Consider the following 14858-nt stretch of genomic DNA (forward strand, 5'->3'; position numbering starts at 1 on the left):
AAAAACAAAAATGAAGCAATAGTAGGAGAGTTCACATCATCTGGACCTCATGTAAAATTCCATGAATTTTCCACAATGAATAGTTTCATTCTGAAAGAAATCCTAAAGTTTCTGCTTAACCCCACCATCATTAATCTAATCTAATCATTATTACTAACTTCCATTGCATAAACACCTGTTAACTATTTTGCCTGTGGGAATGCAGTTTACCAGCAATTGTGGTAAATAATTGAATGCTTGTAAACGTAACTTCAGGATCTCCAGAATAGAAAATGGTCACTGCAGTACATTGATTTCTTCTAAATGGTTATAGGAATATACAGAATTCCAAATTTTGGAAACTTAGCAGTGGTATCTAGAATGGGGAATGTCAGGCACAGTGTCATAATCTAAGACCTGCCCCATTTGCACATGCACACTTACAAAAGAGGTGGGGCTTGGATTTGCAACATCTGAGCGATCATATTGCAGATTTTGACCCCTGCTGCAGAACCTGTTGGCCCTTAGAAAGTGCCATTCAAATCTGGAGTGATTAAGGGTGTGATGTAAAGGTATCCTGACTGTATTGGCACTGCAGAAGATTGATGAGGAGATAGTGGTATGGATCACTTTTCCCCTTTGCACAGACAAGAAATACTTGTGTAGAAAGTGCCATTTAGTCAGCTGAGGCAATATGTGTGTTGAAAGTTACTTAGCAAGCTTTGTGGATTGCCCCTTCCCATGTTATTGTTTATATTCAAATTTATATAAAAAGGTGAGAAAAGCCCCCAGGCAGCTGGAACCTCACGGTAGACCAGTATTTTTCAGATTTGGCAACTTTAAGAAGTTTGGACTTCAACTCCCAGAATTCCTCAGCCAGCATTCTGGGGAATTCTGGGAGCTGAAGTCCACACATCTTAAAGTTGCCAATTTGAAAAACACTACATAGTGTAAATCTAAAGTATGGGAAGAAGAGTACTGTACAGCCATTGGCTGTCTCCAGGGTCTATCCACTACCACTTTGGGGGTTTCTGGTAAACTGAAGTTTCTCTATAATTCTCTTAATATTTATTCCATAAAATCCTTTTTGGCACTTTGCCCTGCCCTAAAAAACCTGCTGTCTCCCAGCTGGCCACCAGGTGGCAACCCACTGACTCAAATGTTGAAAAAGACAATATAAAAAGTCTCTTCTGGAACAATGATTAGAATACTGTATACTGAAGTTTGTTGGGTTTTGTTTAGCAGCAAACCAATCACATATCTGATACATTCCAATATATATTGGAATGTATCAGATACGTAATACAATGTTACTCCACAGCTAGGATAAAGGTGACATGATAAGAAATTTGAACATGTATAAAGTAAATAATGTTATATAGTCCCGCCTTAGGCATGAAAGCCAGCTGGGTGACCTTGGGCCAGTCACTCTCTCTCAGCCCAACTCACCTCACAGGATTGTTGTTGTGGGGAAAGTGGGAGGAGGAAGGAGTATTTGGTATGTTCGCCGCCTTGAGTTATTTATGAAAATAATAAAGGCGGGATAGAAAATAAATAAAATAAACAAACATATCTTTTGTCTCTCATAATTCAAGGTCACCCAACTGAACTGGATTACCAGTTGATGCTGCTTAGTCCAAAGTATACACTTCATCAAAAAATCCATAATGAACTGGCAGAATTAGCTGCCACAGTAAACCTAGATATAACATTACATATAACTCAGGGTTGAACTGTGGAGTCCTTGGTTCTCTCTGAGCCTTGTTGCTTTCTTGCAGATGTTTCATTGCCAGACTAGACAACATCTTCAGTGAGAAAAGCTGTTCGCACTGAAGATGTTGCCTAGTCTAGCAATGAAACGTCTGCAAGAAAACAACAAGGCTCAGAAAGAACCAAGGACTCCACATTACATATAACATTCGGAATCACATCATTTTTTTAATTGCATGTGTGGCATTGTAAGTGTAGGAGAAAACGGTTATAATTACCACTCAAAGAGATAATAGGTTTAACCTATTTTTCCCTCAATGTCGCAACCCAATGCTGCATGTAAAGCAGGTGTTAGTCCCAGAAGAAAAGCTTCAATTTTTTTAACTTCCCACCTGTGGAAGTCCCAATGAAATTCCACTGTTTAGGAAGGAAGGAAGGAAGGAAGGAAGGAAGGAAGGAAGGAAGGAAGGAAGGAAGGAAGGAAGGAAGGAAGGAAGGAAGGACATGTTTCCAAGTGAGACATATGGCATCATGTCTAGTTTGCTCCTTAAATAAGAATTGTTATGGCTGAGGAACTAAATGCAGCCCAAGAGCCAAATGTCCCTCTGCATACAGGCTGGATAATAATCATGAAGAGAAACCATATCTATTCCATCTTCTGGCCATCTTTCCTAAACTCAGGTAGAGCAAACATTTCAGGCTTCTGTATAAGCAGCAGGTGGTCTTTAGAGGGGAGGATCATTGATTCAGGGACCTTGCAAGCCAGATAACCAATGGCCATCTTTAGTCAATGGCCTGGAGGTTCTCTGTCCCTGGATTAGAAAATCCTGGGATCTTAGGTCTGTCCACATATATTAACTACAGGAGCTATATGAAAATAAGGTATTTGGGCTATTGGCCTGAATCAAAAGCATCTCAGGCAGTACTGGATGCCTGCTACCTCTGTTACATCTACTTTCTGCACTAAATTGGTTCCAGTCAGGAGCCATTTCCAGGGTACAACTAGATATGACTTCTAAGTCAAGATCTCCTCCAAGGTTGCTACTGTTTAAGAAAAAATGCAGCAACTACACACTCCTGATCATACACTAGAGGGGAAATCATTACCTCCTGCTATTCTAATTAAAATCTCTTTCAAGCAGTGCCAATTTAAGGAAATTGCAACATATACAGAAGAGTGGGCCCCACTCTTCACAGTTCCCTCTGCCTACCAGAATGGTTCCTCCCACACCTGTTGCTGCCACCAGTCTTTTACACTGTTCCTGACTGAGCCAACAACTGCGCATGTGTCTGCCTACTTCTCTGCACAATCTGAATGCACAAGGCCAGGCAGACAACAGAGAAGCAGCAATGCAGGGCACTGCAAGATGAGCAGGGCCAGACACTCAAGTTTATTAAACAGGCCTAAGTGCTGGTTAAGTCCAAAAATGATACTGCAATTGATGGTCAATAAACAAATAAATATTTGAGCCTAATGACATACAAGGAACGACATAATTGCTTAACGATCAGTTGTGACAATTAACCATGAACAGATTAAACCATAAATCTTAACCCATCACATCTTAATAATACTATGGGCATCCAACTGAATATAGCAGCCAGTACATTTTAGATTGACTGAAGGAAGAGGGGAGATGAATAACAGAGAATGGTGAGGCTAGCAGAAGAGTTGAAAGCCATTTATACTTCAATGGAGTGTACACATAAGTCAGCTAAAGGCAGAGAACATAAGAGAAATAAAAATAGAGACTATACAGACTGTGAATCTTCTGGTCAAGGCAGAAGGTTTGGAGGAAGGCTGAAAAGTATAAGGCTGGGAATTAACCCTTCTTGGCACAGCACAGAAGTTGGAAGTCTAAGGAGGTAGCACTCACACAAAAACACACAGGGCTCTTCCTGGTGGCCACATTAATATGCATTCCTGCTATCTATGAGTTGGCAAAAAAATATACTTGCATAATTTGTGCTTCCCCAACTGTCAAGCTCCAATCTAATCAATTGTCAGAGGTCCTGTCCTTACAACTTCACTGTGGGACAACTAAAGGTAACTACTTACTAAAGGTAAGCCGCCCAGAGTCACTTGCTGAGATGGGTGGCTATAGAAATTGAATGAATGAATGAATGAATAAACAAACAAACAAACAAACAAACTCCCTTGACTCCATTTCTATTCCTAGCCAGCAGGAAAACTCACCAGAAATCTTTCCCCTTAACAAGTAGTGGGTAGGTTTGGTGAGTGTGTTCAGGTCCTTGGGACAGAAGTTTTAGAAATTTTTTATGTTGCCTGACTGGCAGGACATTAGCGTGGGGGTGCTCTGTGCCAGTAATCTATCACTCAAGCAATTTCTAGAAGACCAGTACATCTGTGTCCAAAAATCACAGGGCTGACAGGTTGGGGGAGGGGTGGAGGAAGGGTGTGGAGTGATGTGGGAGGAAGCCTGTATTAGGTATTGTGTCATGTGTCTAAAAACATGCCCTCTAAAAACTACTGAGCATCTTCATGCTGTGGTGAGAAAGACAAGATGAGGTGCCCACTTACACACATGCTAAGGGGAACATTTTGCATGGGTCAGTGTAGCTTGGGAATGGAGAATTAAGAGAGAGAGAGTTGTGATCTTGTGAAGTTGAAAAAAGGATTTCTGATTCATAAAGGGAGAGAAAACAGAGACAAAGAAAGAGACCGTGTGTGTTACCTTTCCTGGCAGCATCAGGCTGCAATATGTTGCTGGAGAATGGAATTATGCCGGAAAATTGGGGATTCCAAATAAAAAATGGGTGAACTGAGAAAGAAGTTACATTGAAGTACAAGACTGGTGAAAATGAGTTCTACCTCTCTTTTTCTTTCTACCTCTATGTGGGGGAGAATTTCTGCCTGGAGGCTATAGTATTGTTAAGTATGTCCCCCTGAGAAAAATTTAGGATGAAGGAAGATGGCAAGGGTTAACAAAGGAAGTCAGGAAATTACAACAAGGGGGAAAATAGAGGACAGTGAGGCAAAAAACACACTCCATTCTGGCAGCTGTCCCCAGGGGCTGCAAAGAAGTCATACAGTCTAGCTTGCTGGACTGCATATCCACGGTCCAGCCTGCTTGCTCAGAGCTCTGTGGCTGTTCCTGCCCAACTGGCTAGACCAGACCATTTTCCCCACCTGTTTAGGACTGAGGAGGCACTGAGAAGGATGTTGCCCTGTCATCATGGCCACCCTGCTATTGCATAGGCATGGCAGTGGGAAACTGCTACTAGCATCTCAGCAGCAACAGGCCAGCATTCCCCTTCTTCTATCCTATTTGCTGCCTGCCTTGCTTAGAGAGGGAGCAGGGGCAAAGGAGAGCTGGCACAATTTGAGAGTATGACTGGCATCGAAAAAGAGGTGAACCAGAGGATGCCATACTTCCAAATGCTTTTGACCAAGTCCCTCGCCAAGGATCTTCAAGTAACCTTAGTAGTTGTGGGTCAGGAGGAGAGGTCCTCCCATTGGTAGACAGCTGCCTAGAGGCCAGGAAACTGAGGGTAGGAATACATGGACACTAACAAGGAGGACTCTCACAGGAATGGATATTTTCCTTGTGTGGCTTAAATGGAGGCATGGCTATAACTGTTCTGTACAAATGCAGAGGGCAATTATTGAAAAGAGCATCTCATTTTGTAGGAAGCCATCTGCAGTGCTCATACTGGGTCATGGGGGGATTGGGGGAAGGCAGTTGTGGAATTCCATTGGGCTGGCAAATTCCTTAACCCAGTCATGTTCCCAAGTTCGTATTTGTCCTTCAAGTGAACATTTAGGATGACATCTGTGAGTTTTCTGGGACAGAGTGTATAGAAGCTTCATCAGGAAATGTTGAGAAGCAAATGGCAAGGGCGGGTGAGTAAAACTTTCCCCCTAACCAAAATTCTCCCGATATATTTCAGATGGGGAAAGGTCTTCCTTTGCTAGGAAGGTTCTGTAAATTTCCTAATGGGTGTCATGGGGTCTGTGTCCGAAAAACTCTCCCTGAAATCCAAATGAAAAGGAGCTGAGTTGAAGAGGTTTTCTACAATTTAAGGGACAAATAATAGAATAACACAAGAGTAGCCAATTAGCATGAAATAAACTAGCAACAAGTCTCTGGAAATTCTCTTTGTATAACATATTACAGGACCACATTTGTACCCTCAAGTTGTATTACACTTTTCTGAAAAAGAATACAGTAACCATAAAGTGTGCAGATCTTCAAGAAATTGGTTTTCCAGCAATCTGTAACCAGAAAATTCCCATGCTCATCTAATCCCCTCCCAAGGTGTTATTTTGTAAGTAGGTAGAAAGCATGAATGTCAAAGCAGATAAATGTTATGTATCTGCATAATTCAGAGGAAGTTTTGTAATAAGAACCACTCCTAAGAGTGGCCACAGAGTTGTTGAGGGAAACCAGGAAGCTGTAAGAAACTTTTATTTCAGCCCATCAACTTTCTTCAGGAGCTCCTGTACCAAGAGTTCTCACAATCAGGCACAATATGCATGCACACATGTGTATGGATGTGTGTAGATAGGGGGCAGGGGCAGCTGTTACAAAGCCTTGCTGAGAAAGGTATTTCTTGTGGAAGAAAGAAGGCAGGCCCCTTACTCCCTACTGAGACCATTTCTCCTGCTTTGCCGGAGCTGTCAGGCATGAATCCCAGGAGCGTTCCGTAACTAATTGACAGGAATGGGGGCCATTGGGAGTCTAAGAATACATGGCATTACCCAGCATGCCTGGGCAAAGAGGAGCAAGGGGGGCTCAGGAGGCAGCTGTGGGGAAAATAAAGAATGCCTTTTAAATTCTTTTCTTTCCCATTTTTGTAACAGAAATCGGAGGCGAGAGGAGAGCCAAGCAGCAACATTACTTCTGGGAAACATGATTTTTCTAAAATCAAGAAACAAATCTGATACACACTTTTTGTCTGCCTTCCATGGTAATTCAGTTCTGTGGGACTCTGGCTCCCTAAGGAAGAAACAGATGGAATTTCCATTTAAAGAGAATGCAGTCTGAAGAAAGCATCTCTAACTGGAATTTCCTTACCCCACCCAGGCCCCTCCAACTGAGAATTGGAAGAAATTTTGCTGACAACAGACCTCACTGGTTGAAAATCCCCTACAGGTGACGTTTTTACATAAAATAAATAAATACCCCCCCACACACACACACGCCTCAGATTTGGGGCAGAGAGAAATGAGGACAGTGAGCAAGCACAGAGAAATCTGTCCGTTTCCTCTTACACTGCTAAATTATATTACTGGATTGCTCTGGCTATGTGTCAGGCATATATATACTTTGTGGTAGGGATATTGTGTGTGTGATGGTGAAGATTCATTTTATTCCCGCTAAAGATGCATGGAAAATTCTTCAAATTCAGACTTTACTTTTGAGGTAATAAACTGAGTATTATATTTTTAATGGAGTGCAAAATTGGAAGATGGTTGCTTTATTTTAGTCCTCACACAAACATATCTTGTGTTATGATTTTCTATCTGTACATGAGAACTATTATGCTAATCTGAAAAGACAGATCTGCCAGCATAGAATAGACCTAGGAATGTTTTCACTGCAAGTGAGACCATACCAAAAGAGGACCATAAGTACTTACTTACCACGAAGTAATAGATTTTGGGCATAATAAACACAAAAGTAGAAAAAAAATGTAAAAGTTATTTCTGTTTATGCAAATTAATTGCTTAAAAAAAGAAAAAACAGAGTGAAAGTAGCAAAAGTAACACTGGAGTGAGTCTCCATGTTCTTAGGAAGTAGCCACCATGCTACCCACTATTTAACAGTGAAGAGAAAGACTAAATCTCATTTTGTGAAATGGCAAATGGCCAACCTTATTGTTTGGCTACAGAGCAGAGATGAAAGAACAGAGACTTCTTAATATTTTTAACAGTTGTGAAGAAGGTGCTGTTTGACTTGGACAGATGATATAAGTTGCACCGGCTAAGATTCTTGTGGCTGCCAACTATTTCTCCTCAATAACACTAAAGAGGAGACACCTCTTTGCTTTCCAAGTTCAGGAATGTAAAGCCTTATGGGGCAGAAAATAATTACATTATTACGTTCAGTCAACTGAAGAGCAGAGATAAGAGGTTTTCTCTTTCCACTGGCATGTGAATGAGGATTGGAGGGAGAAGAATCGGAGTTTTGGGAAAAGACAGCCCTTTCTGAGACAGCAGATGGGTAATTTCCAGGCTGGATTACAACTGGGGCAGGAGGGTCCTCATGCCTGTATTATAGAAACATAAACCTTGTCATTTAGAGCCTGCCTACATGGAATGAGGAGATGCAGCTTGCTTTGGATACCATTGGAAATAATCTAACATGTTGCCATAAAATTTTAGGAGTGCTGACTTCAGGGACAGAAGTCTGACAGAGGCAGCAAGTGTCTCAAACAGCATTGCTGTTCTTCCTTGCATAAGATCAGCCTATTTGGTCCTATTGTCTCTTCTCCCTCCTCCTCACTTGTTGTCTCTCTATTACAGGCTGCCTCCTGAATTCAATATGGGCAGCAGTTAACTTCCCACGTGTAAAGAGTAAAGGAGCACAGCGCCTGGGGTAATTCTAACAAATAGGGGAACTGGTTAAAACCGTTCCAAGGCTGGGTCCACTTCAAACTGAAGTTTACAAGAAAGGAAAGACTTATCTCTAAGTAGAAAACTAGATTTCAGAGCAAAGTGTTCTATATGAACTTCTAGAATGTAAGTTTTGTGCCTGCAAAGATACCAGTTCCCCTCCATTGAGACTTATTCAACCATACCAAATAATTTTCTGCAGCCTAAAGTGGTACCATCCCGATTTATTAAATTATTTATTGTCCACTTCAGAATGCTCCTGTTAAAACTTAACCCTGAATAAATGTGGGAAAAGAAATCTTATGCTAAACTTGAGGAGTTTGACTGTTGTGGCTGTTTAATTTGTGCCAAGCTTATCTCCCCTTGTAAAATCCTGTATTTGGCTTTATGCAGTTCTGCACAAAATTCAATTACACAATCTTTTTTTGTTATACCTGCAAGCAATAGGCTTATTCACACATCACAATAAACCATAATGCAGCTTGGTTTGGGGTTAGTGAGATGTGTGATCCCGTTTAACAATATGTGTGAACCATGTCCTACATACAATGCTGTATAAAACAGTCCTGGTATTACCATGAAACCAGCCTACCATTAGGTAGAGTGAAGCAGTCATTTCAGGCAGCAGATTGATTTGAGGCAAAATGGTGCCAGGGTCCCACCAGCTGCCCATATCCACCTGCTGCCAGTGGTTGGGGTGACTGTCTGCTTCATTCTGCCTCCATCTGAACACCTTCTCCAAATGCTACATCTTGAATAGCAGGCCAGCTGGACGGTAAGTGGCAGTGCTGCCACTGTGGCACAAGAGTAAGTGCATAGCAAATGATTCTCTTGCATCAAATGGCAAGTCCTCTTGAACCTCTTGAACCAGCTGTCATGTGTGCATGTGTGGGTGTGGTTGGGTAGATGTGCGAGGGGAAATTATATATTTTTCTAACAGCACATAAACAACATGAAGTTGAGTAATTTGTGCTTCTATGTGGCAGAAAAATGCAATTCTCCTGGAGACAAAAGAATCTGTCTTTTAATACATTGTAAGAGTAACAGCCACACAACTGTCCACCATCAGAATGAGCAAAGGTAGCCACACCATAAAACTTTTGGGCAACTTGGCATGGAGCATCCACTGGTCTGTCATTTTAGGACTGCTTGCCCAAGTTCAAGGACTACAGCATCATGCCAAGATCACATTTGGCATTACTTGGCAGAACATACCAAATAGTCTTTTTGATCCATGTCAGCACAAGATGAGATCATATCAAATAAAATTCTTATTCCTTAAACCAACCAAACTGCACATATTCCGATTGCTACATTATTTCTTTTGTTTCTAGTTTTCACCATGCAGCACATTATCATGAGAAGCAGCTAATGTAACAAAAGTTGGGCATCAGCAGAGGGGATGGGAAGCAAGATTTTAAATAAAAAATGATAAGTGATGAATAGAACAGCTAATCCAGGGAAACTTTGAGAATATAGAGCAATGCCTGTGGGGCCTCCCTTTTTTCTTTTCTTTTCTTTTTTAATTTTTTCTTTTCTTTAATTTCGTTGCAGCACATATAATCAATTATGGCCTGAATTGGGTATAAGGGGTGGGGAAGCACTTCATTTCATAAATCAATTTTATACGGTCATCAGTCAGGTTGTGAATGCAAATACCTCTGTCGGTTTAGGTTATTCAGAATTAATTGACTCCCACCGGGCTAGCTGCAGATGGAGTGGAGCTTTCTCACAAAGTCTACTCAGGCTCAGCATGGGGGTGGGTGGGTAGCCTTCCTTGTCTCCTTTCCCCACTTCTCTTGAATTATGCTATAGTATAGAAGATGTAGGGAGGTGAGGGGTGCGTGTGTGTGAACTTGAGAAAGAAAGGGGTATGCCTGTTGCCTCTTCAGCTCATGGACTCTTGTGTGATTAGAAATGCATTGCTTTCAAGGGTTAGCATTTAAGACTTGAGTTTATCAAATAAAAAAACAAACAGAAATCCCTAGACTCAGTATTCAGAGTCTGAGTTGGTCTCTCATGTAATTAATAGGCCACTTTCTATGGTCACCTTCACATCTGGACTATTTTTTCAGAGTCAACCCAAGGTCAGGAACGGCCATAAGTCATTAACCTCTGTGGTTTGTGTGTATGTGGGATCAGGCTATGTGAACAGAAACCCGTGGAAATAGTAGTTTCTATTCTATTGATACAGAATGTTAGGGTGAATTCACATAAACTTTTACCATATTAGATCTCTCATTTCCATATGATGTTTACTTCATTGCATCTATGGCCATTTATGTCATGCAGCAGTACATGGGGATAAGAGGCCAGAACGAAATACAAACTAATCCGTTTTCAGCGTTGTAGAGGGTTGCTTGCTCACTGAAAGCCATTTCTCAACTGAAGTGCTCCCAAAATATCTCTTTATTAATAAAAATGCAGTGAATAATTCAAACTTAAATACTTAAAACAAAAGTGAGCAATAGTGCCCTAGTGAGAAGGGAGTATTTTAGATATGAGAGGTTCAGGAGCCTAGTGCCATGTGTACCAGGATATTGGGATTTAAAGCATTTCTATGAGAGTCCGTTTCTGTCCCTATGCTTTGAACCCACACACACACAAACAGCCTCTCCCTCAGCCCCTAGAAACACTATGATAACTCAAGTTAATTAAGAGAAACCAAGTTACTAGCACCTATTACTCTCCAATCATGCAGTCATAAGTGTTGTGTAAGTGCGTGGTTCATGAAAGAGGAGGGGATGGGGCAAATGCAATTGGAAGTATTAAAGGTAGTAATCCTGGTTCCAAATAGAAAAGGAATATGGAAAGCAACTCAAACAAACAATAATATGCCTTATTAGGAGTGGGTAGCAGAAATTCAGGCTGGGCTCTAAGTCACTTATGCTGAACATGTACCGTCAGGGTTTTTTTTCTCATTCATTCCTTTTTAAAATGATTCAGGCGTAACTCTAGAATATAAAATTTCTAGTAAAAAAACTTCTTACGTTTTCTATGGACACTTCCCCTATATTGCTCTATGATTCACCTATACATTTACTTTACTACCAGTTTAATAGAAGAAGTGGGGATAGAGATGGCCAGAACTAGTCTCAGAGTGAGAATGTGGACTTCAGACATTTGCTTGCTTTATTCCCTAGAATGTAGCTGAAATGATATTCATGAAGAGAAATGTTTATAAACAGTGGATGGATCGGGGGAGCCTAGCAGAACACTGCATTCCAATTACACTAATGTAAGTGGATCTATGTCTAATATATAGTTTTTTAAAATTCTTTTTTAATGTTATGAAAGGGAAAATATAACAATATAGGTGGAACTATGTAGAAAAGTTGGAATAGTAAATAGAAAGGGCAGATTAGTTATACAAATTGCAGAAACCAGTTATTCGTAAGGAATGAATAACACTACTATAGAGAGTGAACTGGATTGCTATGTTTGCAAAAGGCTATCACATTTGTGCTACAAAGTGCTGGACCACTAGCAAAGGGTTTTTATATCATTTTGCTGCTATCTGTTGGTCATTCATATTTTTGTAGCTCACAAGTTTGCAGTACTCATTAACAAGGAATGGTGTTATTCTTGAAAAAAAAATTACCTGATGATCAGATAAATCATCAAACAAACCAAGGACTGTGTTGGTTTATGAAGTAGCGGTCATTCTGGAAGGGAACTCAAGTATCTCTTCAGCGACCTCACTTTTGAAGATGGTGATTATCCATTTTAAGAAAAAACTCTTTGAAAATTGCAGTAGCCTAATCAAGGAGGGAGCTACCCTGGATGAGTGGGACAACACTTATCCAACCCCACTCTCCTTCTGCCCAGATTTCATCTTTCCCCTGCATATCCATAAGGGGTGTTTGAAAATTATTTTTAAAAAGGGACAGAACTGAAGTGTTTGGAATGGCCCTATTTTTGCAGGGCTGCTGTACACTCCATAATTGGACCTTGCTCCTGATCCAGAAACATCTAGATTTGCATGGCATGCTGGGTCTTTCAATACAGCCTTAAAGGGAAGCAGTGGAAACTGAGTTTAAATAAAAGACTTGTGTTTTGTAAGATTCTTTCCTGATTCTGAAATGGCTGAAAAGATCACATGAAATACCAGTATTCAAAAATAAATAAACAAAAAAAGAAGCAACTGACTTTGTTAAGTGAAAGTAAGTTTAGACTGTACTTTTTAATTCCCATAAGCTGGGCAATGGAAAACTACTGAGAAACATTTGTGAAGGGTGCTTTGGAGTTTAGGAAACAAAAGGAAAGTGAGAACAAAAGATCCCTGCAAATTCCACGATACTATTTCTTGTTGACATGTGCAGTGAGTTTGCTGAAGCCAGAGAGGCTGGTTTTGTGAAGAATTCTCTCCTAAAAACTGGCGAGGGGAGGGAAGGATATGATGCAGGAGAAAAGGCTGTGCTCTCTCTCATTCCTCTGGTCCAAATCACAAAAACTCTTCCTGCCCTCAACTCTGGAGATATGCTATGCCTGATTTTGCTACTAGATTGAGGCAAAGATACGGAATCACTCTGTGAATTGCATAATTGAGATGCACGCTTTATAGGGTGAGGGAGGCGAGGGTGGGAGGCAGGGGAAGACAGATAAATTGGGAAGGAAAGGAGAAAGGGAACTTTCTGCTGATATATGATTATTCTTTTGTTCTAGGTAAATTGGGTAAGACAAGGCAGGTCACCAAAGCAGATAAACTTTAACTAATACAGAGTAGCTACAAAGGCAACTATTGCTTTAATTAAGATATTCATTATACTTTTATAACGATTAGAAGACTTATATGCACTCCTCTGAATTTCCAGTATAGGATAGGCAGGTCAACTATTGATTAAATCTAGATCCCTAATTGTGGCACAACTGCACTGGATACAAATTATTAAGCTCCCATGCATGCTGTAGTTATGAATATGTTTTCTCTTAAGCAATGTATCAAAAATTATTTAAAAAATACATGAATGCAGTACTTGACTGAAGAAGTTAAAATACACAGAGGGCTAAATATTGTTCTTAGAATAATGAATTAGAGATGGAGAATTGAAATTCAGGTCCCATGCTGTCATGATACTTATGGAACTGAGTATCACCTATGCCATGTTTTAATTTACCTCATATGAATTAAAAAGATGAAAGTGGATCACTTTCAGTGGATGAAAGAGAACCACATACAGTGACCTGAAATCTTCAGGAAAATTGTGGAATGTAAATGTCATAATTTTACTGTTGTGAAGATCATGTTGGGTTTCTAGAGCTGAACATTTTATTTTAGCATATTGCATTAAGGAGGAATTTCTCTCTTTTTGTGTTTTCAAACACAAAATAATTTTATGCACATTTTTCCAGAGGATTTTGACTTATTAATATATAAATTCTTATTTTTATAAACCTTTGTTATGCTTGTGTATTCAGAAGTAAGAATCAATGTATCCTGTGGGTCAGAGTAATTGTGCAGACTTAGAGCAAATTCTAAGTAAGACCTCCTTCTAAATAGATATACATAGTGTTGCTTTGATTAGCTTTTATTATATTAAGACCCCTTTGTTGTACATTATATTGCAGCAAAATTATAACGTGTGTGTTAAGATTGTAAGAATGTGTATATATATAAACATGTATATTGGGGGCAGGATCCATCAAAGCAATGTTTTTTTCAAATCCTATTGAAACCTGTTCAAGAATAAGACTATGAATTAATATTTTAAGGCAAATATATTTGCTGTGCCAAAAAACCAAATGCTAAGAGGTATTTCTGACATGTGCAGTTCCCAAATTTATTGCAGAGCCTCTTTCATGGAGCTTGGGGAAAAGAAAGAAATCTTTAACACTCTTGGTGGGAATTCTGAAGAATTTACAACTCTCTTTCCAGGAGACACTAATGTTTTTATAGCCTTGATACCCATGATTTCAGTGCCCTGTGGAACTCAAATTTCAGTTAATGCCAGGGGCCCAGAGCAGAGCTCATAAGCTTCTGGAAAGCAGCCAATATTATTGCATGGAGCCATTTATTTCCAAGAGCAGAAATTGAAGACAGGAAAAGGGAGGGGCACATCGGAGGGAGAGAAGTACTCAAAACAGGTGGAAGGGAGGAAGAGTAAATTCTCATTTTAGCTGTACTATCACAGGGTTTCATATCTCTCCTACAACCTGATGGACAAAGTTCAGCATTTTAAAAAAATCCTTCTGTAGTAACATGGCACTAAAAATGGAAGGAGTGAGGAGCCAAGGATGGTAGCTGCAAACGCGAGGATATGGTTGCTTCATTAACAAGCTAATAAAGATCTATGGGGGTGGAAAGAAGAACAACTGTTTTATCTCTCCTTGCTTCCCATTGAAATGGAAAAGTCAAGCTGAGCACACTTGTACAAGAAGCTAGCAAAAAATCACTCCAAGGGGAAACTGTGGGCAAGAGAAGGACTAGTGGATGACAGGAGGGCACTGCAAAAGTTGAATTTGGGTACATTCCCCTTTCACAAGCTATGTAAACTTTCATTAATCCAACCAAAGTAATGGGTTGCTGTTCTGCATTCAATATGTTTGCTTAAGTTCCATTGTTTTAAGTCATTCTACGAATTTAAAACTA

This window comes from Candoia aspera, chromosome 5 (genome assembly GCF_035149785.1).
Source record: "Candoia aspera isolate rCanAsp1 chromosome 5, rCanAsp1.hap2, whole genome shotgun sequence".
NCBI lineage: Eukaryota > Metazoa > Chordata > Lepidosauria > Squamata > Boidae > Candoia > Candoia aspera.